General features: G+C 47.4%; 1 protein-coding gene across 4 annotated transcripts in view; it reads right to left on the bottom strand.

The window, feature by feature from the left end:
* Window positions 1–23,853, bottom strand: part of RCAN1 (regulator of calcineurin 1) — a 108,501-nt gene that overhangs the window by 66,484 nt on the left and 18,164 nt on the right. The gene's annotated exons all lie outside the window — the stretch shown is intronic.

The following is a 23,853-nucleotide window of genomic DNA, read 5'->3' on the forward strand; positions in this document are numbered from 1 at the left end:
GGATCTTTAGTTGCAGGATGTGGGGTCTAGTTCCCTGACCACAGATGGAAACTGGGTCCTCCATGTTGGGGGTGTGAAATCTGAGCTGGAGTCTGACCCATTGGACCACCAGGGAAGTCCCGGCCGATAACAATTTTTAAATAATTTTATGGTTAATCACTAAGACACTTTATTTAATTTGATAAATTACAACAAACTGCTTTTACTGGCAGGCCTATCAAAGACCTAATTTAATGATCATTAACACAATTGGTGACCAAGGAAAGGCAGAGAACCATCACCCTACGGCAAGAAGAGCCCTCGTTATCACAAGGGAAATATGGCACTCCGTGTTGCCCTGGATGAGAGGCTGGAAAGTCTTCAGCATGAGCTTGCCCTTTATCTGAAGGGCACAGAGGCATCTGTGGGACCAGAACACGAGCAGTTAACACCCCTCTGAACGAGGGATTTCATAAGAGGCTGCAGTAAAAGAACCTCGGATTAAAAGTCTCCTGAGATATCTATCTCCTTTCATCCCTGCGAGGTTAGAATGTCAAAGATCTGGATCTGTCCACGGCCCTTCCGGGTCCAGAACCTGCTGCTTCTCAGTGGCAGGAAGACAGCCCAGAGACAAGAATACAGGGGGCCCGCGGGCAAGCTCTGACCTTGGCTGCCCTTTCATCACTTATAAAATAAGGGGAAATCCAGCGGGTCTGCAGCCACAGTGCCCCATGACGGGGGCAGCTACCCTTCGCTCTATGTGCTAGGTTCAGTGGAAGAGTCCATCTTAAGAAAATATTTCATTAAAAACAACAGCACCTCCGCAAAAATGAGACAAGTTCAAAACCACTGAGCTTGATCTCTTCAATCTGCCTGCAAGGCAGGAGACTTTGGTTCGATTCCTGGGTGGGGAAGATTCCCTGGAGAAGGGATAGACTACCCACTCCAGTATTCTTGGGCTTCCCTGATAGCTCAGTTGGTAAAGAATTCGCCTTCAATGAGGGTGATCCCAGTTCAATTCCTGGGTTGGGAAGATCTGCTGGAGAAGGGACAAAGCTACCCACTCCAGTATTCTGGCCTGGAGAACTCCCTGGACTGTATAGTCCATGGAGTCGCAAAGAGTCATTTTCTTTTCTTGGAGGAGGAAATGGCAACCCGCTCCAGTATTCTTGCCTGGAGAATTCCATGGACAGAGGAGCCTGGTGGGCTACAGTCCATGGGGTCGCAAAAAGTCGGACACAACTGAGCGACTAACACACTGGATCTCCAAGGTGTCTCCCTGCTTCAACACTCTACAGGCCATGAAATGGCTTCCCTGGTGGCTCAGTGGTGAAGAATCCGCCCGCCAATGCGGGAGAAAGGCGTTTTTGCTCTCTGATCCGGGAGGATCCCACATGCTGGGAGCAACCAAGTCCGTGCACCACAACTCCCGAGCTTGTGCTCTAGAGCCTGGGAGCCGCAACTGCTGACGCCCTAACACTCAGAGCCTGTGCTCACTAACACGAGAAACCACTGCAATGAAAAGCCTGCGCACGGCAACTAGAGAATAGCTCCTGCTTGCCGCAAAAGAGAAAAGTCTGCGCGTCAAATGAAGACCCAGCACAGCCAAAAAAAAAAACCAATTGAAAAAAAAATACATTTTTTAAAATAAATAAAGTCCATGAAAGTGGGTGCATTTGGCTTATCTGGACTCCACCTCTGTATCCAAGCTGAAAACTCTGTGGGTGAGCAGAAATGGCTGGTTTTATGACGGGGATCCAAGGATAATGTTTGAACACGGACTTGATACAAATGGAAAGATGGTAGCAGAGACCCTCAGGTTTGGGGACTGAAAGTTCCCAGCTTCCTCCTGGTCTCTGTTCTTCCTGGGACAAACATTGGCATGGAGATGGTGATGGGGGTGGGGGAACACAGAGAACAGTGGGACTTGGATAAAGTGAGGATTACTGAGCTCATTTCTTGATTAACAGCACTGATGAAAATATTTTGCCTCAATCAAGTTCTCTCATCAATGTCCTGTTACCATGCTCGCCACCAAACTTCCATCTCCCTCCTGCTCACAGCCCTGGATGTTACAAAACCTGGCCAACCAGTCCTACCACAAATACATCCTGTGTACCTCAGATGGGTCTTCAAGGTTTCTAGGTCAAACTTCTATTCACTGGATGTTGCCTCAGCTGAAGTTTCATCCCTTTTCGTACTCTTGAGCTTTCAGTCTAAATATATACCCTCAACTTCCACTTTATATGCTTATCAAGCCCGAGACACTCGGATCAACTTCTCCCCTCTGTACTATAACATTTTTCTGTGTCTTGACTTGGCTCCTTGGCGATCATGTCAATAATAAACATCCTTCCTTCTTCCCAAAAAGAAAGGCTTCATTCATTCCCTCAATTTTGTCCCCTCCTGTCTTCTCTGAGGCTTGAGTCCATCTTACAACTACCCCTGCTTGTAATTCTTGTTGTTCTTGTTATGATAGACATTGTATATTGTATAATTCTCCAACTAATAGAAAACTGCCAAAATTACCCACAAAATAAGAACATATAAAGATATCATCCATAAACAGAACGAAACTTTGCCATTTGCAACAACATGGATGGACTTGGAAGGCATTATGCAAAGGGAAATAAGTCAGAGAAAGACAAACACACACACAGATAAACATTATGAGACACAGCCATAGTCTTTCCAGCAGTCATGTACGGATGTGAGAGTTGGACCATGAAGAAGGCTGAACACCAAAGAATTGATGCTTTCAGAATGTGGTGCTAGAGAAGGCTCTCGAGAGTCCCTTGGACTGCAAGGAGATCAAACCAGTCAATCCTAAAGGAAATCTACCCTGAATATTCACTGGAAGGACTGATGTTGAAGCTGAAGCTCTAATACTTTGGCCACCTGATGTGAAGAGCTGACTCACTGGAAAAGACCCTGATGCTGGGAAAGATTGAAGGCAGGAGGAGAAGGGGGCAATAGAGGATGAGATGATTGGATGGCATCATCGGCTCAACGGACATGAGTTTGAGCAAGCTCCGGGAGGTAATGAAGGATAGGGAAGCCTGGCGTGCTGCAGTCCATGGAGTCGCAAATAGTCAGACGCAACTGAGTGACTGAACAACAACAAAGCATAATTCCACGAACCCAGGATACGCCCCCCAAAATCACCAACTGAGACCCAGAAGGGTAGACGAGACAGCAGCCACTAAGTGACCCTCCAATGAGCCATCTCACTCATCCTCGGGACAGTTCTCTGAGGTCTGTTTTACTGGTGAAGAGACAAGCTCAAAGGACTTGAACTGGCCCTACCCAGGCATGCGTAGCACCAGAGCGGGGGTTTTCTCCACCGCACCGTCGGGGATGCTTAAGTCTTGGTTACTCTGGGTGAGTGAGTGAGCCAGGGCCCTCCAGACATTTCCACAATCCTGCATCCCAGACCGGACGACTAGAGGAGAAAACACAGAATGTGTGGGGGAGCTTGAGGAAGACTTTGATTCACGTCCATGAACTCAGCAGCATAGACATCCCTAGTGAAAGTGGAAGTCGCTCAGTCGTGTCCGACTCTCTGTGACTCCATGGACTATACAGTCCATGGAATTCTCTAGGCAAGAATACTGGAGTGAGTAGCCTGTCCCTTCTCCAGGGGATTGTCCCAACCCAGGGGTCGAACCCAGGTCTCCCGCGTTGCAGGCGGATTCTTTACCAGCTGAGCCACCAGGGAAGCCCAGACGTCCCTAGGAATCACCCAAAGATAAAACAACACAGTTCCAAGCTCGTGGCCCCAGGTTCTTCCTTCTGTTGTTCAGTGTTCCTTCTGCACCATCTTTGTTCGCGAAGGATGATGCCCAAGTCCACGCGCTCCGCAGGCTCACATGTGCACCCCCAGCCTCAGCTGTGCCCTCTCTCTGACCTATTCTTTCCAGCAACAGGGCCTCTCCAAGGGCAGGGCTCTGGCCACCTTCCAGGCGAGCCCGTGACAAGGAGAAAAAGAGCCCCTGGGCCACCATCCAGTTCAGAATCAGCAAGCGGCGGGTGGGTGGCTATTAGGGGTTCAGCCTTTTTACTTGAACTCCGGCTGGGATTGCCTTTTGTGCTCTTAAACTCAGCCTCCTTTTAAAGGAAGAATGACACATTTTATTACAAACAAAACCCCAGCCAGCCGGCAAGTTATCATCTTTAGAAGAAAGACATTAGGGCAGCTTGAGAATAATGCAGAAACACTAAAAAAATCTGCACGTTTTGGTACATGCACGTGAATGTTTTAAAATTTAAACTGGGCAGATTTCCATGAAGTGTAATTGCTGCTCGGTAGGAAATTTACTGCAGTCGGATGAGTTTTATCATACTCAAGAGCATGAGTATGGGAGAAGACAATGCAGAGATACTTAATGAACCATGCTTTTCCTTTTGGGTCACTTCTATGACTGTTTTTAAGTGACTTGTTAACACTCATTCGTCAAACACTTGTTAATAATATACAACGTGGCAGGAAACTGCTAGGCGCTGGCAATGCTAGGCAGTTTCTTTATTTAAGAAGATCAGAGGTTACTTGGGAGAAGAAAGCCTATTTGGGAGGAATAAGCAGAGCACAGGGGATTTTTAGGACAGTGAAACTACTCTGTATGATACCATCATGGTGGATACATGTCGTTATCCATTTGTCCAAATTCATAGAATGACTGCAGCCATGAAATTAAAAGACATTTGCTCTTTGGAAGGAAAGCTATGGCAAACCTAGACAGCATATTAAAATGCACAGATATCACTTTGCCGACAAAAGTCCATATAGTAAAGCTATGGTTTTTTAGGTAGTTTTGTACAGATCTGAGAGTTCGACCATAAAGAACACCAAACGCTGAAGAAGTGATGCTTTCGAATTGTGGTGCTGGAGAAGACTCTTGAGAGTCCCTTGGACTGCAAGGAGATCAAACCAGGCAATCATAAAGGAAATCAACATTGAATATTCATTCAAAGGACTGATGCTGAAGCTGAATCTCTAATACGTTGGCCACCTGATGTGAAGAGCTGACTCACTGGAAAAGACCCTGATGCTGGGAAAGATTGAAGGTGGGAGGAGAAGGGGATGACAGAGGATGAGATGGTTGGATGGTATCATCGACCCAATGGACATGAATTTGAGCAAACTCCAGGAGATGGTGAAGGACAGAGGAGCCTGGCGTGCTGCAGTCCCATGGGGTCGCAAAGAGTTGGACACAACTTAGCAACCAAACAGCAATAGAGTATACAACACCAAGAGTGAACCCTTCAGTCAGACAGAGAAGGACAAATATCACACGATATCACTTTTATGTGTAATCTTAAAAAATGATACAAATAATCTTATTTACAAAAGACAAACAACTCACAGATTTAGAAAACAAACCTATGGTTACCAAAGGGGATAGGTGATGGTGGGGGGTGGGGGCAGGTGGAGAGATAAATTAGGAAGTTGGAATTAACATTAACTACTATATATAGAATAGATAATCAACAAGAATCTACTGTATCACACAGGGAATGCTACTCAATGATTTGTAATATCCTATATGGGAAAAGAATCTGAAAAACAATGTGTGTGTGTGTGTGTGTGTGTGTAACCGAATCACTTTGCTGAACACCTGAAACTAACTTAACATGGAAAATCAACTATACTCCAGGACAGGGAAGCCTGGTGTGCTGCAGTCCATGGGGTCACAAAGAGTCAGACACGACTGAGCGATTGACCAACAGCAAAATGTGCTGTGCTCTGCTTAGTCGCTCAGTCGTGTCCAACTCTTCAAGATGCTATGGACTGTAGCCACCAGGCTCCTCTGTCCACGGGGATTCTCCAGGCAAGAATACTGGAGTGGGTTGCCAGTGCCCTCCTCCAGAGGAATCTTCCCAACCCAGCGATCAAACCCAGGTCTCCCACATTGCAGGCAGATTCTTTACCATGTGAGCCACCAGGGAAGCCCATGAATACTGCAGTGAATAACCTATTCCTTCTCCAGGAGAACTTCTGACTCAGAAATTGAACTCCTACATTGCAGGCAGATTCTTTACCAGCTGAGCTACCAGGGAAGCCCCAACAACAAAATACTCCAACATAAAAATAAAAATTAAAAAAAAAAGAATGAACCCTAATGTGAACTATAGTCTCTGGGGGTTTATGATGTGTCAGTGTAGGTTCATCAGGATCAGGTATAAGAAATGCACCATTCTGGTGGCGGATGTTGATGATGGAGGAGACTCTGCACATGAGGAGGTGGGGTATATGGGAAACCCCTGCATCTTAAACTCAACTTTGCTGTGAACATAAAACTGCTGTAAAACAAAGTCCATTAAAAAAAAAAAATTAAAGGCTGTCAGAGGACTGGAAAGGGTCTGCTCAAGGCAAAAGGGGAGTGAGGCACCACAGCTGGAGTCAACATCAGTTTCCGTCACACAGTGTGCTGTGTTCTGGAGACCCCGCGTGGTTCTGCAGCGCTGCCTGGATGAGCTACGTTAGGGAACGGCAGGGAGCGTGGGCAGGAGCAGACAAAAAGCCTCCTTTGCAGAGTTTGGATTTTGAATTTCACCTTATAGACGAGGGATAAGTGTAGCCTGAAAGTGTTCATTGCTCAGTCGTGTCCGATTCTTTGTGACCCAATGGATTGTAGCCTGCCAGGCCCCTCTGTCCATGGAATTCTCCAGGCAAGAATACTGGAGTGGGTTGCCATTTTCCTTCTCCAGGGGATCTTCCCGACCGCAGGGATCGAACCTGGGTCTCCTGCATTGCAGGCAGATTCTTTACCGTTTGAGCTACTAGGGAAACCCAATAAGTGTAGAAGAGCTGGTAAAAGCAGATGAAAAAAATAGAGGTGATGGAACGAGTCTTAGAACAAGCCCTCGGGAGCAGACTAGAGGTGGACTGGAGGTTGCTGGAGTAGAACAGGAAGGCTAGGTAAGAGGTTACCTGTGCATGCTAAGTTGCTCCGTCATACCCAATTCTCTGAGCCCATGGACTGTTGTCTGCCAAGCTCCTCTGTCTGTGGGATTCTCCAGGCAAGAATACTGGAGTGGGTAGCCATTCCCTTCTCCAGGGGAATCTTCCTGACTCAGGGATCAAATCTGCATCTCTTATGTCTCCTGCATTGACAGGTGGGTTCTTTACCACTAGCGCCCCCTGGGAGCGCCAACCCAGGTAGGAGGTTGATGCAGTAACTAAGGCAAGAGGTGTTCTGAGAACCAAGACAGTTTGCAGGTAGGATGGGAATGTGGAAACAGGTGGAAAGCATGTTGAGATGTGAAATCTACAATCTTTTGGCTGAACAAATGAGGATGAGAGAGAAGGCGGCAGCATTTTCCCTGTTTCTGGCTCAAACAACTGGGTGGCTGGGAGGGAACCAAGGAGAGGCGGCAGGTTCGGGAGTAAAGACCGTGGCCAGGGTTCGGACCCACGGAGCTTGACGTGTCTGTGATGTCGCAGCGGAAGGTCCCCTAGGAAGGTGGCAAGCCGGGTCTGCGGCCCTCCTGAGGGCTCTGGACGTGCCAATGAGCAGACCACTAGGAGTGGCGAGTAGGGTAGGGAAGCTGAGCCAGCTGAGGTCAGAGTCCTGAGGAGACCTGACCCGGAGGTGAGGATTCAAAAAGGCAGAAGAGTAAGAAGTGTGCTGTGGAGATTTAAATACCAGGAAACTGAACAGAAAAGTCTGCATTTCTGACTTCACTTGGATGACAAGGCGACTTGCATTTTGACATGGCAACTTGCATTCCTGCAGGGCGGCAGGAGACTGGAGCTAAGTTGCCTTCTATAGACAGGGCGTGCGCTCCTTGGTCCGTAAAAATACTTGCTCATGGTTGGCTTCACCTATTTATATGCAAGCCTGTCACCTGTAGACATTAGAGTGTGCAATTTCCGATAGACAACCTGGTTTTGATTTCATTCTCTTATTACTGGAATGGGCAATTTTCTTTTTACAATTGAATGGGAGTTGAAATTGTGTTTCGGGGTTTTTTTTTTTGTAGTGTTGTCTGCATCATTACAGAGATACAACTATCAAACGCTAGAGTAGGAGGAAATCTTAGCAGTTGCTTAATCAGCCATTCATGACGCACATGGAGAATTTAAGATCCAGAGAAGGGCAGGGGCAGAGGCTAACTGAGAGTTGGGAAAGTTCACATAATGGTAAGGATAGAGTTCAGGTCACATGGTTCCTATGCCGTGGACTCTTCTGTTACTAACATATACTGACACGTTTGCTCTCAATTAAACAGAAAAATTGTATTTATATCTGGATGGGAATAAAGAGACACCAGAAAAAAAAAAAGATGCATGCAGTGGAAATAGACAATTTTGCATTGCCCTTGACCCTGTATCTCTCTGTCTACTTACCTCATGATCCTCCCTTCTCAATATATATATAATTTAGGTAAGCCCAATAAGGATATCATACTGGAAGCCATGTTAAATGAGTATCATCTGGAAAATAAATTTCCCCCTAATAGGGAAAGGAGTATGTCAAGGCTGTATATTGTCACCCTGCTTATTTAACTTATATGCAGAGTACATCATGAGAAACGCTGGGCTGGAGGAAGCACAAGCTGGAATCAAGATTGCCAGGAGAAATATCAATAACCTCAGATATGCAGATGACACCTCCCTTATGGCAGAAAGCGAAGAAGAACTAAAGAGCCTCTTGATGAAAGTGAAAGAGAAGAGTGAAAAAGTTGGCTGAAAACTCAACATTCAGAAAACTAAGATCATGGCATGTGGTCCTATCACTTCATAGCAAATAGATGGGGCAACAATGGAAACAGTGACAGACTTTATTTTTGGGCTCCAAAATCACTGTGGATAGTGACTGCAGCCATGAAATTAGAAGACGCTTGCTCCTTGGAAGAAAAGTTATGACCAACCTATACAGCATATTAAAAAGCAGAGACATTACTTTGCCTACAAAGGTCTGTCTAGTCAAAGCTATGGTTTCTCTAGTAGTCATGTATGAACATGAGAGTTGGACTATAAAGAAAGCTGAGCACCGAAGAATTGATGCTTTTGAACTGTGGTGTTGGAGAAGACTCTTGAGAATCCCTTGGACTGCAAGGAGATCCAATCAGTCAATCCTAAAGGAAATCAGTCCTGAATATTCATTGGAAGGACTGATGCTGAAGCTGAAACTACAATACTTTGGCCACCTGATGCGAAGAACTGACTCATCTGAAAAGAACCTGATACTGGGAAGATTGAAGGAGGGAGAAGGGGACAACAGAGGATGAGACAGTTGGATAGCATCACTGACTCAATGGACATGAGTTTGAGTAAACTCCAGGAGTTGGTGATGGACAGGGAAGCCTGGCGTGCTGCAGTCCCTGGGGTCTCAAAGAGTCGGACACGACTGAGCGACTGAACGGAACTGCACTGATTTGATCTGGAAATAAGTTAGAATATTAGATTGAGAAACTTCAGGAAGGAGGAGGGATGGAAGAAAAACATCAGAATTCTCTTGCAGGAGGAAATTAAGAAATATATTACATCATAGGTTAGGAGGTCTCCTGCTGTGAGTAACAATTAGCCAGACTCCCTGGAAATCTGAGACAGACCACACTATGTATTCTTATCACCTCTCCACTGAGCCAAACAAGCAATTAGATAGCCAGTGCCCCATATGAAGTCTCCCGGACAATCATTTATACGTGGGCCGTCTCTAGCACGATGCAATGCACAGCGTGATTAATATAATCCATACTGTCTTGTGTTATATATGAAGAGTAAATCCTAAGAGTTCTCATCACAAGGGAAAAAAATGTTTTTCTTTTTCTTTTATTTTGTATCTGTATGAGATGATGGATGGTCACTAAACATTCTGGTGATCATGCCATGATGTATTAAGTCAAATCATGATGCTGTACAGCTGAAACTTAAGAGTGCTGTGTGCCGATTACATCTCAACAAAATAGGGAGGGAACTCAAACCGGGGCTCTGGAACAACCTAGAGGGGTGGGATGGCAAGGGAGGTGGGAGGGAGGTTCAAGAGGGAGGGGACATAGGTATACACCTGTGGCTGATTGATGTTGATGTTTGGCAGACACCAACACAATATTGTCGGAGAAGGCAATGGCACCCCACTCCAGTACTCTTGCCTAGAAAATCCCATGGACGGAGGAGTCTGGTGGGCTGCAGTCCATGGGGTCGCTAAGAGTCGGACACGACTGAGCGACTTCACTTTTACTTTTCCCTTTCATGCACTGGAGAAGGCAATGGCAACCCACTCCAGTATTCTTGCCTGGAGAATCCCAGGGACGGCGGAGCCTGGTGGGCTGCCGTCTATGGGGTCGCACAGAGTCGGACACGACTGAAGCGACTTAGCAGCAGCAGCAGCAACACAATATTGTAAAGCAATTGTCCTTCAGTTTAAAATAAATACATTTAATTATTTAAAAAAATGTGGGAAAGACAACGTAAATAATGTATATTGATGATTTTTAATACTCTTACCATCATAGATAGCTAGCTCTTAATTATTTATGGAAATGGGCTTTGGTGATATTAAAGACCATGAGAAAATAAAAATGTAGATCTATCTATAAAAAAAATTGGAAGAAAAAACTTTTTAATAAAATAAAATGGGCCATATAATGGAAGCCACCGACAAGTGAAGCTCATGGTCTATGACAAGTGACCTGACTGTGTCAGAGTAGGATTCCCAGGCCGGCTGCTGTCTCAGGGCAGCTAAACTGGACAGACCAGCTCTGTTTCCAGGCTAAGCCCTGGCACCTGCTCTGGTCTTGGTGGGTCCCGGCTGAGCCATAGGGAGGTGGGCTTGCCCGGAGACAGAGAAGGCTTTCTGGACAGCCCCACAAGCAAGGCTTCCAGAGGGCTGGGGAGGACTCTCCTGAACCTACTGGGTCCTCCGAGAGGCCCGTCCCGGCCAGAGTGACTCTGCAGGAGCCTGGGCACATGTCACCAGGAGTGGTCTGGGTGGCTCTGCAGACACTGCCCTGGCCATCTGCCCCGGGCAAGCCATGCTGTTGGGCCACGTTTACGCTCATGCCCTGGGGACGACACAATGGGGTTTCCAGTCCCAACTCTGATGCTTGCCTAGTCACATGACCCCAGGCAAGGTTGCTTAGCTTTTTGGGCCCTGCATTCCTTACCTGAAGGACAGCAAAAACAGATGAGCAGAAAAATAAACAGGCAAATGCAAAAAAGAAAGATTTATACTCAGTGATTCTCAAAGGTGGGTTCTTTAGCGACTTTCAGGCTGGCTGTTTAGGAACCCCTTGGGGATTTTGTTAGACATGCAGCGCTGGGACTTCCCTGGGGGTCCAGGCAGGCTTGAGGTGGATCCCTGGTTGAGGAACTAAGATCCCGTATGCCTCAAGGAGCAGCGAAAAAATTAAAAAAAAGAAAAAAGAAAAAAATAGAAAAGCAAAAGAAATTCAGTGCTAAAGGCAGAAGGCAGGTTACTGACCCAGGTCTTGAGTAGTTTTGGGGCATCCGTAGGTTTGATAAGCCCTCAAGATGATTCTAACAAGCAGCCTGATTTGGAAGCCAGTGGATTAGATGATTAATAAGCCCCTCCCAGCTCTTAAAACATGACTCATTGCATGTATTTAACAAATGCTCCTGAACGATTCAACAACTGTGACCCCAAACCTAACAGTGGTCTTGCATTACTCAGACATCGCTTAATGATTGCCAATGAATAACTCTTTGCTTTATGGAAAATGGAATGAAATGAAATTTAATAAGGGGTCCTAAAATAGACCCATCTCTCATTTCCCTTGAAGAAATTTTCTAAAACTGAAATAGAATGTCCCCAAGGAATGTCCCTGGGCGCGGAGCAAGGAGGTGAGGGTTTGGCAAGTCCAGGGCCATGAACTCTAATTCCACTCGGGCCTACTGTTTTGCAATGATGACCCCGAGCAAGCAGGAGAATGCTTTTTTTCCTTTTAAATTGCCTTTCTACTCTGTAAGATAGAAATAACAGCCACCAATCTCTCTCCCAGGGCTCTTGGGAAGAATCCATATGGAATTTGCTATCAAGCTCACTCTTTACAACTAACACCACGGGACACAGGAGTGAAATGTCACATTGCATTATTGTCAGACCCGAAGTGTCTGCACTGCCAACTGCATCGACGGCTCAAAATGAAAGCGCCTGACCGAGAATTCCCAAGGAGCAAGGAGGAGGCCCTGATCGTTTCGCTTTCCCAGGTGAGGTGCAGTCCAGCTTTAGAAAAACCAGAGATAGCTTATCTCTCTTCAAGGGTGCTGGACACGGTGAGGGCCGGTCGGCCCGACCCAGGTCAGCAGTTGCAACTTCCTCTGGCCAAACGTGCTGGCATTCACCCCGACAGCAGGGCGGGTCAGCGGGGATGGAAAGAATGACAGCATGTCCTTCCGTCTTCTTGAGGCTCCGGCTGATATGGAAACCGGCTGGTGCAGGCGGCAGTGGAAAGTATGAATCCATTCTTGCCTGGGGTTGAATGACAGGAATAATCAGATCGGGGCTCGTGTTCAAATATCACTGCAGCTCACTTGATGGGCTCCCATCCAGACACGTCCTCCGGGGCTGCAGGAGTTATGGACTGCGGCTCGAGGCAGCTGGAGGGACAGCACTCGCAAAGGCAGGCAGCGGGGGGAGAGGGCGAGCTCCTGACAACTGAAGGTGGGGAGGTGATGGGGTGGAGGGTGGGAAGGAGGGTGACCGCCTGTGCTCCTCACAGTCCCAAGCGCCCAGCTAGGCTCTGGAGTCTTCTATAAGGCTGCTCACCATTGTGGGAGCCTCACTGTGATCCCAAGAGATGTAACAGTATTTGCCCCACTCCCTGAATATTTACTGGAGAAGGGAAAGACTACCCACTCCAGTATTCTGGCCTGGAGAATTCCATGGACTCTACAGTCCATGGGGCCGCAAAGAGTTGGACACGACTGAGTGACTTTCACTTTCACTGAATATTTACTGGAAGGACTGGTGCTGAAGCTGAAGCTCCAGTACTTTGGCCACCTAATGGGAAGAGCCGACTCACTGGAAAAGACCCTGATGCTGGGAAAGATTGACGGCAGGAGAAGAAGGGGATGACAGAGGATGAGATGGTTGGATGGCATCACCGACTCCATGGGTATGAGTATGAGCAAACTCTGGGAGATGGTGAAGGACAGGGAAGCCTGGTGTGCTGCAGTCCATGGGGTTGCAAAGAGTTGGACACGACTGAGCGGCTGAACAACAACAACGGATGAGAGAATCCAACCCTCCAGAGACTAAATGCCTTGCCTGAGGTTGTACAGAGCAGAGACCCCAAGCTGGGCCCTTTGGGTCTGAAGCCTGGCACCTGGGGGCTTCCCACTACCCCGCTAGCGTCACCTTTACACGGATCTAAAACATCAGTGCGAGCCGGGGAAGGGCAGAGAATGGCCAGCGACACTGGGGACGTTTGTGAACAGGACAGGGAAGAGGACGCAGGGGTGTTAGGCCAAACTTCAAACACAGCTTTTAAGCCAGTACTAGGATAAGGACAGAGGAAAAAAACAGAAGCACTGAGCAGTGAGTCTGGAGCTCTCGATCCTTCTAGAGACCTCTTATCCTTGAGCTGTCCCAGAGTTGTCTTAGTCTCTGTGGGAAAGAGCAACCAGACATGCACCCAGGTTGGAGAGTTTAAGGAACCAGTGTGTTTGGGCTGCCCTGGTGGCTCAGATGGTAAAGAATCTGCCTGCAGTGCAGGAGAACCCGAGTTCGATCCCTGGGTCTGGAAGATCCCCTGGAGGAAGAAATGGCAATCCGCTCCAGTATTCTTGCTTGGAGAATTCCATGGACAGAGGAGCCTGGCGGGCTACAGTCCATGGGGTTGCAAAGAGTTGGACAGGACTGAGCGACTAACACTTTCATCACTTTCTCAGAGCATCTTAGAACTGAAAGATGCCGGTTCTAATGTCCCGGTCAAATCAGGGCGCTGTTTCTAGGATCCTGACTGCCTCTGCTCAGAGAGCTCGGGACTGGGGTGGAGCAAGGGAGGCAGGGAGTAAAGGCTTCTTAAAAACAGAACGAAATAAAATGAATACCTCGGAGAGTCAAAAGATGCACTGTTATCACCCCTGAAAAGACCTTGCCAATCTGAGAGAGGTTTATTCATACCCCCTTCTTCCCTCTTACTGGAAAAGTTTCCTCAAATGGAAGAAGAAAAATAAGAGGAAGAAGCAGGAGGAGGAGGAAAGAGGAAATTCCCTCCCCTGCCAGTGCCTGCTTCTCCCCTGATTCTCGCCAATGGCTAAATTCTGAGCCTAGAAGCCAAGAGCCCCAAAGAAAAAGAGCGGTCATTCCCAGATGGCAATCCCGTTACATGTGACAAAGATCGCTGAAAGTGAAGTCTGTTCACACATCCATCATGTCACAGACTTACCCGCTCCTTTCATGTGTGTGATGAGAACACTTAAGGTCTACTCTCTAACACATTTCAAAAGTACAGGAGCATCAACCACAGTCACCATCCTGTACGTCAGGTCCCCAGAACACGTTCACCTCATTTGACCAACATCTCCCCATTTCCTCCACATCGTCCAATCACCATCCTACCCTCTGTTTCAGCTGGAGAGTGAAGATTACAATAACAGTGTGTATAGGTGCTTAGTTGCTCAATCATGCCTGAGTCTTTGCGATCCCCTGGACAGTAGCCTGCCAAGCTCCTCTGTCCATGGAATTTTCCAGGCAAGAATATGGGAGTGGGTTGCCATTTCCTCCTCCAGAGGATCTTCCTGACCCAGGGATCAACCCCCCATCTCTTGTGTCTCCTGTATTACAGGCTGATTCTTTACCACTTAGCCATCAGGGAAATACACACACACACACTAATAGCGTTCTGGCTCAACTGTGACTTACCCCCCGCCCCAAATTCATGTGTTGAAACTCTAACTCCCAGTACCTCTGAATGTAACTACCTTTGGAGATAGGGCCTTTAAAGAGGTGATTACGGTAAAATGAGACCTTTGGGGTGGGCCCTAACCCAATCTGAATGGTGTCTTTATGAGAAGAGGAGGTTAGGACATAGACATGCACAAGGCCAAGGCTGTGTGAAGGCACAGTCATCTACAAGCAAAGGAGAGCGGCCTCAGGAGAAACCAAACCTGCCGCCACCATGAGCTTGGGACTTCCAGCTCAGAGCTACAAGACAGTAAGCGTCTACTGTTTAAGCTGCCTAGTCTGTGGCACTTGGATACAGCAGCCCTGGCAAACACCAAGAGCCTCTATGTTATTTGAATCTCTGTAGGTTGATAAACTTAACCACACTTCATAGACAGTCGGTGACCGGGTCAGCCATTGCGGAGACCTGAAGGCTCACCATTAAAAAACCAAACTGCAGGGACTTCCCAGGTGCTCTAGGAGTTAAGACTTTGCACTTCCACTGCGGGGGTCACGGGTTCAATCTCTGGTCAGGGAACTAAGATCTTGCATGCTGCTTGGTACAAACAAACAAACAAAACAAATACACATACACACACAAAGCTAAATAGATTAAGAAGTCTAACTGAGAGCTACCTGTTTATTCCCAATTACCACAGGATAACTTTTCTTTGAACTTCCTGCTTAGGTGGGCAGTGGCCCCGGCTTCTGTACGGATTCCCAAGGACAGGGCTGCTCAGAGACAGCATGCAAGAATCCTCCGGAATGCCTAGCCTGCTGCCCACCAGCAGGCGACAGTTTATTGAATTTCACCTTTGCCAAGTGAAAAAGCTGGCTTAAAACTCAACATTCAAAAAAAGAAGATCATGGCATTGGGTCCCATCACTTCATGGCAAATAGATGGGGAAACAATGGAAACAGCGACAGACTATATTTTCTTGGGCTCCAAAATCACTGCAGATGGTGACTGCAGCCATGAAATTAAAAGACACTTGTTCCTTGAAAGAAAAGCTATGAAAAACCTAGACAGCATATTAGAAAGCAGACACATTACCTTGCTAACAAAAGCCTGTATAGTCAAAGTTATGGTTTTTCCAGTAGTCATGTATGGATGTGAGAGTTGGACCATAAAGAAGGCTGAGCACTGAAGAACTGATGGTTTTGAACTGTGGTGTTGGAGAAGACTCTTGAGAGTCCCTTGGACTGCAAGGAGATCCAATCAGTCCATCCTAAAGGAAATCAGTCCTGAATATTCATTGGAAGGACTGATGCTGAAGCTGAAACTCCAATACTTTGGCCATCTGATCCGAGGAACCGACTCACTGGAAAAGACCCTGATGCTGGGAAAGACTGAGGGCAGGAGGAGAAGGGGATGACAGACGATGAGGTGGCTGGATGGCATCACTGACTCAATGGACATGGGTTGGAGCAAGCTCCTGGAATTGGTGACGGACAGGGAAGCCTGGCGTGCTGTAGTCCATGGGGTCGCAAAGAGTCGGATGTGACTTAGCAACTGAACAACCACCACCTTTGCCCAAATTCTAGACACAGAAAAGTCACACCTTATTTCAAGAAATTTCAATTTATATCCCTTCCCAGCCCTCAGAGGACATTAAGAACCTAAACAGAAATCAGAAACTCAGCCTTAAATATCCCAAATGTCTCTCTTATTCAGGATGAATGAACCAAAAACACCTCATAGCAAAATAATGATGAAAAACAAGCCTTTCAATATCAAAAGTATTTCTCTTTCCTGATGCTTCTACCAAATCGAAGTAAACAGACATTGTTTTTTAAAAAAAATTGTACTCGGTAAAAATAAAACTTCATAATTATAGTATGTTCTTCTGAAAAACTCCTCAAATACATCCTTCTTGCAAAAGGTTTTCTTTTACTGACCTCCTCTTCTTTCATCGCTGACTGCAGTGGAAAATTACATTCCCTTACGAAATATAATCCTGTTGATATGAACACCCATTAAGATGTTCATCAAATTGCTAGGTGAGCTGGCATAATTAGGGACAGGCAGGGGGAAAATTACAAAGGATGCAGAGGACATCAGCCCAAAGGAGGTAAATACTGAAAAGATCATAAGTTGTTTTTAGCTTTGGATCATGTGCTTAGAAATTTTTTAAAATGCTCACAAGCCAAGTTTCCTCAAACCACTGCAGAAGCAAGTACCTGCCTGCCTGGGGATAGTCTGTTTTGAAAAGAAACCTCTATGCTTTCTAAGCCTGACTTTCACCAGAGGCTTCATAAGAGCATCCTGAATGCCAATGACAAAAATCAAACACACACCAAGCACGGGTCCCTAGAGCCTCGTGCAGATATGTGACATTAGGTCTGATTTGAGGGTCATGCTTTGACACGCATTTAGTGAATACCAGTGGCGTGAGCTGAAAGGGCAATGGTTTAGACTCCTATACAGTTGTTTGAAGACAACTGTGAAGACAGATGGGAAGGGGCAGAGGGACTGTGTGCAGCTTTACCTAGAGATTCAAGGAAGCTCTCTGTGGAGCTGACATCTGGGCATGGCTATCTATAACTATGAATATGCAAATTAGTTTGCTTCTATTCACATACAGACATAAGCTACATACAGGAGCAGGGAGATCTCATTTTACTGCACGTTGAAGTGACTGCACTTTTTTGGCGGGGGGGCGAGGGGGAGGGCTTCTCTGGTGGCTCAGAGGGTAAAGAATCCGCCTGCAATGCAGGAGACCTGGGTTTGATCCCTGAGTCACGAAGATCTTCTGGAGGAGAGCATGGCAACCCACTCCAGTACTCTTGCCTGGAGAATCCCATGGACAGAGGAGCCTGGCGGGCTACAGTCCACGGGGTCACAAAGAATGGGACATGACTGAAGCTACTTAGCACAGCACAGCACTTTTTCAGAAATTGCAGGTTTGTGGCAACCCTGCCTCCAGCAAGCTCCTGGTGCCATTTTTCCAACAGCGTTTGCCCACTTTGTGTCTCTGTGTCATATTTTGGTAATTCTTGAAATACTGCCAATTTTTCATTATTATTATGTTTGTTATGGTATCTGTGATGGGTGACCTGTATTGTTACAACTATGATTCATCAAAGGCTCAGATGATGGTTAGCATTTTTTAGCAATAAAGTATTTTTTAATTAGGGTATGACTTTTTTTTAGACGTAATGCTATTGCACAGTTATTACTATTATTACCAGTAGAGAGTAATGTGAACATTACTTTTATGTGCTCCGGGAAGCCAAAACATTCATGTGACTTGCTTTATGGCGATAATTCACTTTACATCTAAGGGTCTGGAATGGGATCCACACTGCCTGAGGTCTGCCTATAGACACTGATCTCTCCTCTGAGTTCTGTTTCTCTGGAAAGCCCTAACTGATACAGAAGTCCAGCAAACACTTTTCAATACTCTGTTGTTCAGTCGCTCAGCCGTATCTGACTGTTTGCAGCCCCATGGACTGCAGCACACCAGGCTTCCCTGTCCTGCACCATCTCCCAGAGCTTGCTTAAACTCATGTAAACTGAGTCGGTGATCCACTCAACTATCTTGTCTTCTGTTGTCCATTTCTCCTCCTGCCTTCAATCCTTCCCAGCATCAGGGCCTTTTCTAATGAGCTGGCTCTCTGCATCAGGTGGCCAAAGTATTGGAGCTTCAGCTTCAGCATCAGCCCTTCCAATGAATATTCCGGATTTCAATATTTAACCTTATTTTCCTTTGCTTACCACTTCCTGTTCACACCAGCTTCCTGTGTGAAGGTCCCCCATTCTTTCTGCTGAGGCCTCTGCACCAGCCACCCACCCTTCCTGGACCTTTCCTGGCTATTTGCACCCTCAGACCTCAGTTTAGACGTCACCTCCTCAGAGAACCTTCTGGGCCCCCATTAAATCCTTCCTGTTCCTGCTCCTCACAGCTCCCCATTTGCTTCACCCGTAGCAGAAATCATAATCTATAACCAAGACATTTAAAAATGATCTGAGGACTTCCTTGGTGGTCCAATGGTTAAGAATCCACCTTTGCGATGCAGAGGACGCGGGTTCGATCGCTGGTCAAGGAACTGAGATCCTACGTGCCGCGGAGCAACTAAGCCCACGCGCCACAACTACTGCGCCTGCGTGCTCTGAAGCCCTCGAGCCACAGCTAGAGAATCCGTGCGCTGCAATGAACGATCCTGCGTGATGCAACTAAGAACCGACGCGGCCAAATAAATGACTTTTAGAATATTTAATAAATAAAAAAGATGAGCTGTCTCTGCCATGCAAAGGTCCATCCCCTGATGGCCAAAGCATGGCTCGGTTTTCCCCTGGATCTGAGGACATGGCCAGAAGAGTTGAGAAAATATTGGCTGGGCAAACGAGGGAATGAATAAATGAATGTCTGACGAGCATGCCACACAGGAGGGCAACCTCAGGACTCTGATCTAAAAGAGGGTGAGAACTCACACCCAGGAAAAAGTTCTCAAGTCCTTTTCTAAACTGTACCCTTCGACTGAGTCTTTTCTCCATATTATCCTGACACACACTTTATCAGGTTAACAAACCTCCCCTTACCAAGCACCGGACAGTGTTCTGCTGTGCCAGGACCACAAGATTTTAGCCAACGCTTCCTCTGACGGTGGAGCCAGGGCAGAAGGCTGGTCTGGCCTTGTGGGTAAGTCTTCGAGGAGGGTTACAGAAGGACTGGAGGCCTCGTCTCCCTACACTTGAGAAGCTAGGAATCTCATGGATAAGAAAAACTGAGTCCTCGTTAAGACATAAAGCCTATCTAGCCAATTACAGCTGTATAATAAAGTGATCAGAACCATTGGATTTGGATGGTCTAGAAATTTCTGGGCACAATAATATTCTCTGTTGTGATCTGGGCGGGAGGTGATGATAAAGATTTGCTTATTTAGTAAAAACTTCATCAAGCTGCACCCTTATAATGTGTGTCCAGGTGACACCTGTGCTCAGAAGGAATCCAGGAACCACAGAAGCTTCTCCTTATGAAGAAGTGAAAGTGTTAGTCGCTCAGTTGTGTCCAACTCTTTGCTTCCCCATGGACTGTAGCCCACGAGGCTCCTCTGTCCATGGAAGGGGCAAGAATGCCTCTTGCCTCTTGTCCAGGCAAGAATACTGGAGCGGGTTGCCATTCCCTTCTCCAGGGGATCTTCCCGACCCAGGGATCAAACCCAGGTCTCCTGCATTGCAGGAAGATCCTTCACCATCTGAGCCACCAGGGAAGCTCCTTATGACACACAGGGTATCAATAGAGAGCCGAGCCCAGGGCTTACCTCCTGGACGCTGCCCAGGAGACACCAGGCAGAGGCAATCTGTCTGGAGGATTCCATTCCTCATTTGATACGTACTGATGTAGGCACCTACTGTGTACCACGCAGAGCTCTAGGAATGGGGGACACAGTCATAGCGGTGAACAACCGGAAACAAACCTCCGCCCAAGCACAGCTCACAGGCAGGTAGGAAGCAGTGGGTGATAAATAATAAGTAAGACACGTGGCATGTGAGGAGCAACACAAAGGAAAACAAAGTGAGGGGAACAGAAGATGTGGGGGGATGGGGGGTGCAGTTGAAACAGGATGGCCAGGGACCTGCTCCCCGAGATGCTGACAGGTAAGCCAAGACCCAGAGGACGTGAGAAGCCAGCTATGCTTTCTGAAAGAAAACCCCTCCAAGAGGAGGGAAGAGCAAGAACAAAGGCCTGGGGACCCACGGAGGCGGCAGAGACGGACCGATCAACGCAGGGACGCCCCTGGACGCTGGGGACAAGGGAAACCCTGGAGGATGTGAAGAAAGGGGTGGAAATGGAAGTTGAGCTTCAATCACAACTACTTGGACACTAAACAGAGTTTTAAGTCATTGAAACGCTGATGAATTCCAATTCAATTAATTGATCTACTTAAAGGGTTCAAGATCCCACAACTTGGATCTTAACGATGGTCAGTTCAGTTCGGTCGCTCAGTTGTTTCTGACTCTTTGCAACCCCATGGACCACAGCATGCCAGGCCTCCCTGTCCATCACCAACTCCCGGAGTTTACTCAAACTCATGTCCATTGAGTCGGTGATGCCATCCAACCATCTCATCCTCTGTCATCCCCTTCTCCTCCTGCCTTCAATCTTGCCCAGCATCAGGGTCTTTAATGAAAACCCAAAAGGCCCTCAGTGGACACAAATTGGTAGAAAAAGCCACCATCTCATCTAACCCACCCACTCCCCTTCACCCCCACTACAACACACGTGGTCTACACAGCTAGCTGCAGCAAGGCCAGGAATCTAGCTGTAAAAATGCCACCAAGAGTGGGGAACACTCTCTCTGACCCCCTTGCTCCCTCTGTCAGGCTTTCAGAGCTCATCATCTTGACCTAATCTTCCTTTGTCAACAGATGAAAGAAAAATGATGGGGAGCCGGGAAACCCGAGAAAAACAACCCAGTTCACTCAAATGTCTCAACTTTCATACAGAAGAGAAGTGCTGCTTATGGGGGCCAGGGAGCAGGGTAGGCACAGAGGGAGGAGGGAGGAAATGCCAGGCTGGCATCACACCTGGGCGTCGGGAGGAACCAGGACCCCACCCCTGCTGGCCCCACCTGCAGGGAGCTTTCTCCTGCTCAGCTTCCCTCCCCAAACAGCCCTGCCTTCATTAGTGCAGGGTGATGGCTTCAAGCTCAACATTCAGAAAACAAAGATCACAGCATCTGGTCCCATCACTTCATGGCAAACAGATGGGAAAACAATGGAAAGAGTGGCAGACTTTATTTTTGGGGGCTCCAAAATCACTGCAGATAGTGACTGCAGCCATGAAATTAAAAGATGCTTACTCCTTGGCAGGAAAGTTATGACCAGCCTAGACAGCATATTAAAAAGCACAGACATTACTTTGCCAACAAAGGTCCACCTAGTCAAGGCTATGGTTTTTCCGGTAGTCATGTATGGATGTGGGAGTTGGACTATAAAGAAAGCTGAGCACTGAAGAATTGATGCTTTTGAACTGTGGTATTGGAGAAGACTCTTGAGAGTCCCTTGGACTGCAAGGAGATCAAACCAGTCCATCCTAAAGGAGATCAGTCCTGAGTGTTGTTTGGAAGGACTGATGCTGAAGCTGAAACTCCAATACTTTGGCCACCTGATGCAAAGAGCTGACTCATTTGAAAAGACCCTGATGTTGGGAAAGATTGAAGACAGGAGGAGAAGGGGATGACAGAGGATGAGATGGTTGGATGGCATCACCGACTGAATGGACATGAGTTTAAGTAAACTCCAGGAGTTGATGATGGACAGGGAAGCCTGGTGTGCTGCACTCCATGGGGTTGCAAAGAGTCAGACACAACTGAGCGACTGAACTGAACTGAAATGATGATGCCCAGGCACATGGCCACACCAAGCTGGCACTGTCCCCTGATTGAGGGGCTAAAAAAAGATTTGATAAAACCCAAGGATCAGTCTTTAGGCTGTTCTTCTGAACACAACACCCCGTCAGGAGGTGATGAACATTTGCGGAGGGGTGGGGTGGGGGAGGGGGAAGTCCCATTTTCCCAGCTCCAGGATTAGTTGGCAGGTCAACACAATGCAGGGGTGGGTGGTGCAGATGGTAAAGAATCTGCTTGCAGTGCAGGAGACCCGGGTTCGATCCTTGGGTCGGGAAGATCCCCTGGAGGAGGAAACGACAACCGACTCCAGTATTCTTGCCTGGAGAATCCCATAGACAGAGGAGCCTGGTGGGCTGCAGTCCATGGGGCTGGAAAGAGTCAGACAGATCGAGGGACGAAGCACACACTCACAGGAGCAGGAAGACAGGATCGTGCCCTGGGCTCTAAGCGGTCAGAGTGGTCTTCGGTACACAGGGGGCCCACAAGCACAGTCACATGCCAGGGCTGGATGGGCTGGCCTTCTCTCTGAAATGAGCTAAACTTTCCCTCACCGAGATTTCAATAAAACATAACTCGAGTTTACATGGACCGGGTCTTCATATGAGGACCTCCATCCTGCTCCAGTTGCAGAGAAGGTCACTGAGACGGTTTCATACGAGAAACCTGATCACAGAGGGAGGTGTGATAGTGAAGCATCAACAATTTTAGATAAAAAAAGAAAAATGCTCAGATACTGGCAGTTTCGCGTGTTTCGACACAAGGCTAATGAACCCTCCCACCCATCAACTGCATGCTTGCAGAGTGCCTATCGCTATTGGACAAGGCACAACCTGTGTTTATCAGATGCAAAGCTCACCCTCACTGGACAGATCCCTGGATGCATCATCACAGATGATAAAACACTTGTTACGAATAATATTCGGCTGGTGACATGGGCTGAGGTGCGACCTCAAATCACAAGCTGCCTTTCAGGGAAGTTATGAAGGGACGCTAAGCGAGCTGGTGTTACTGCTGTCTCGTCTCTTGCGTTTTCTAAGGATGGGAAGGTCCTCGTACGTGAACCCACTCGGCTTCTCTGTTAGGCAAGGGATGGGGGGGAGAGGCGGCCTGAACTGGAATAACTGTGTGGGTTTTGTGGATGTGGACACAGAGCCTCCCAAGACTGGGGGAACTGGGCCTCAGTGAGATGTACCCAGAGAACAGGTGTGCATGGTTTTCAGAATAGGAGTTAAGAGTTCAGTGAATAAAGAAATGGGGAAATGTCTGGGCAACCGAGAAGAAAACTGCTGTGGGCATTCTCCTCTCTCATGGAAGTTCTGGGCCAGTTTCTGTTTTCCTGGGTCTTCCCACCTAATACATGTGAGCTGCCCAGTTGTTCCCTTGATCGACACCTGTGGAAGGTTCCAGCATGCCAGGCCCCGGACAGGAGGAACCAGGTGCAGCCTCGCCCTCCATGCAAGAAAAACACTGCCACTCCACACTTGGTTTTTTGTTTATGTTGTTGGCCTTTTTATTTTTTTTTTGGCCACACCATGCAGTATACAGAATCTTAGCTCCCCGACCAGCGATCGAACCTGCATTCCCTGCAGTAGAAGCATGGAGTCTTAACCACTGGACCACCAGGGAAGTCCCTACCCTAGGTTTTTGATTGTGAGGCTGGAGG

This window comes from Giraffa tippelskirchi, chromosome 2 (assembly GCF_054371585.1).
Source record: "Giraffa tippelskirchi isolate mGirTip1 chromosome 2, T2T-mGirTip1v1.2.pri, whole genome shotgun sequence".
Lineage (NCBI taxonomy): Eukaryota > Metazoa > Chordata > Mammalia > Artiodactyla > Giraffidae > Giraffa > Giraffa tippelskirchi.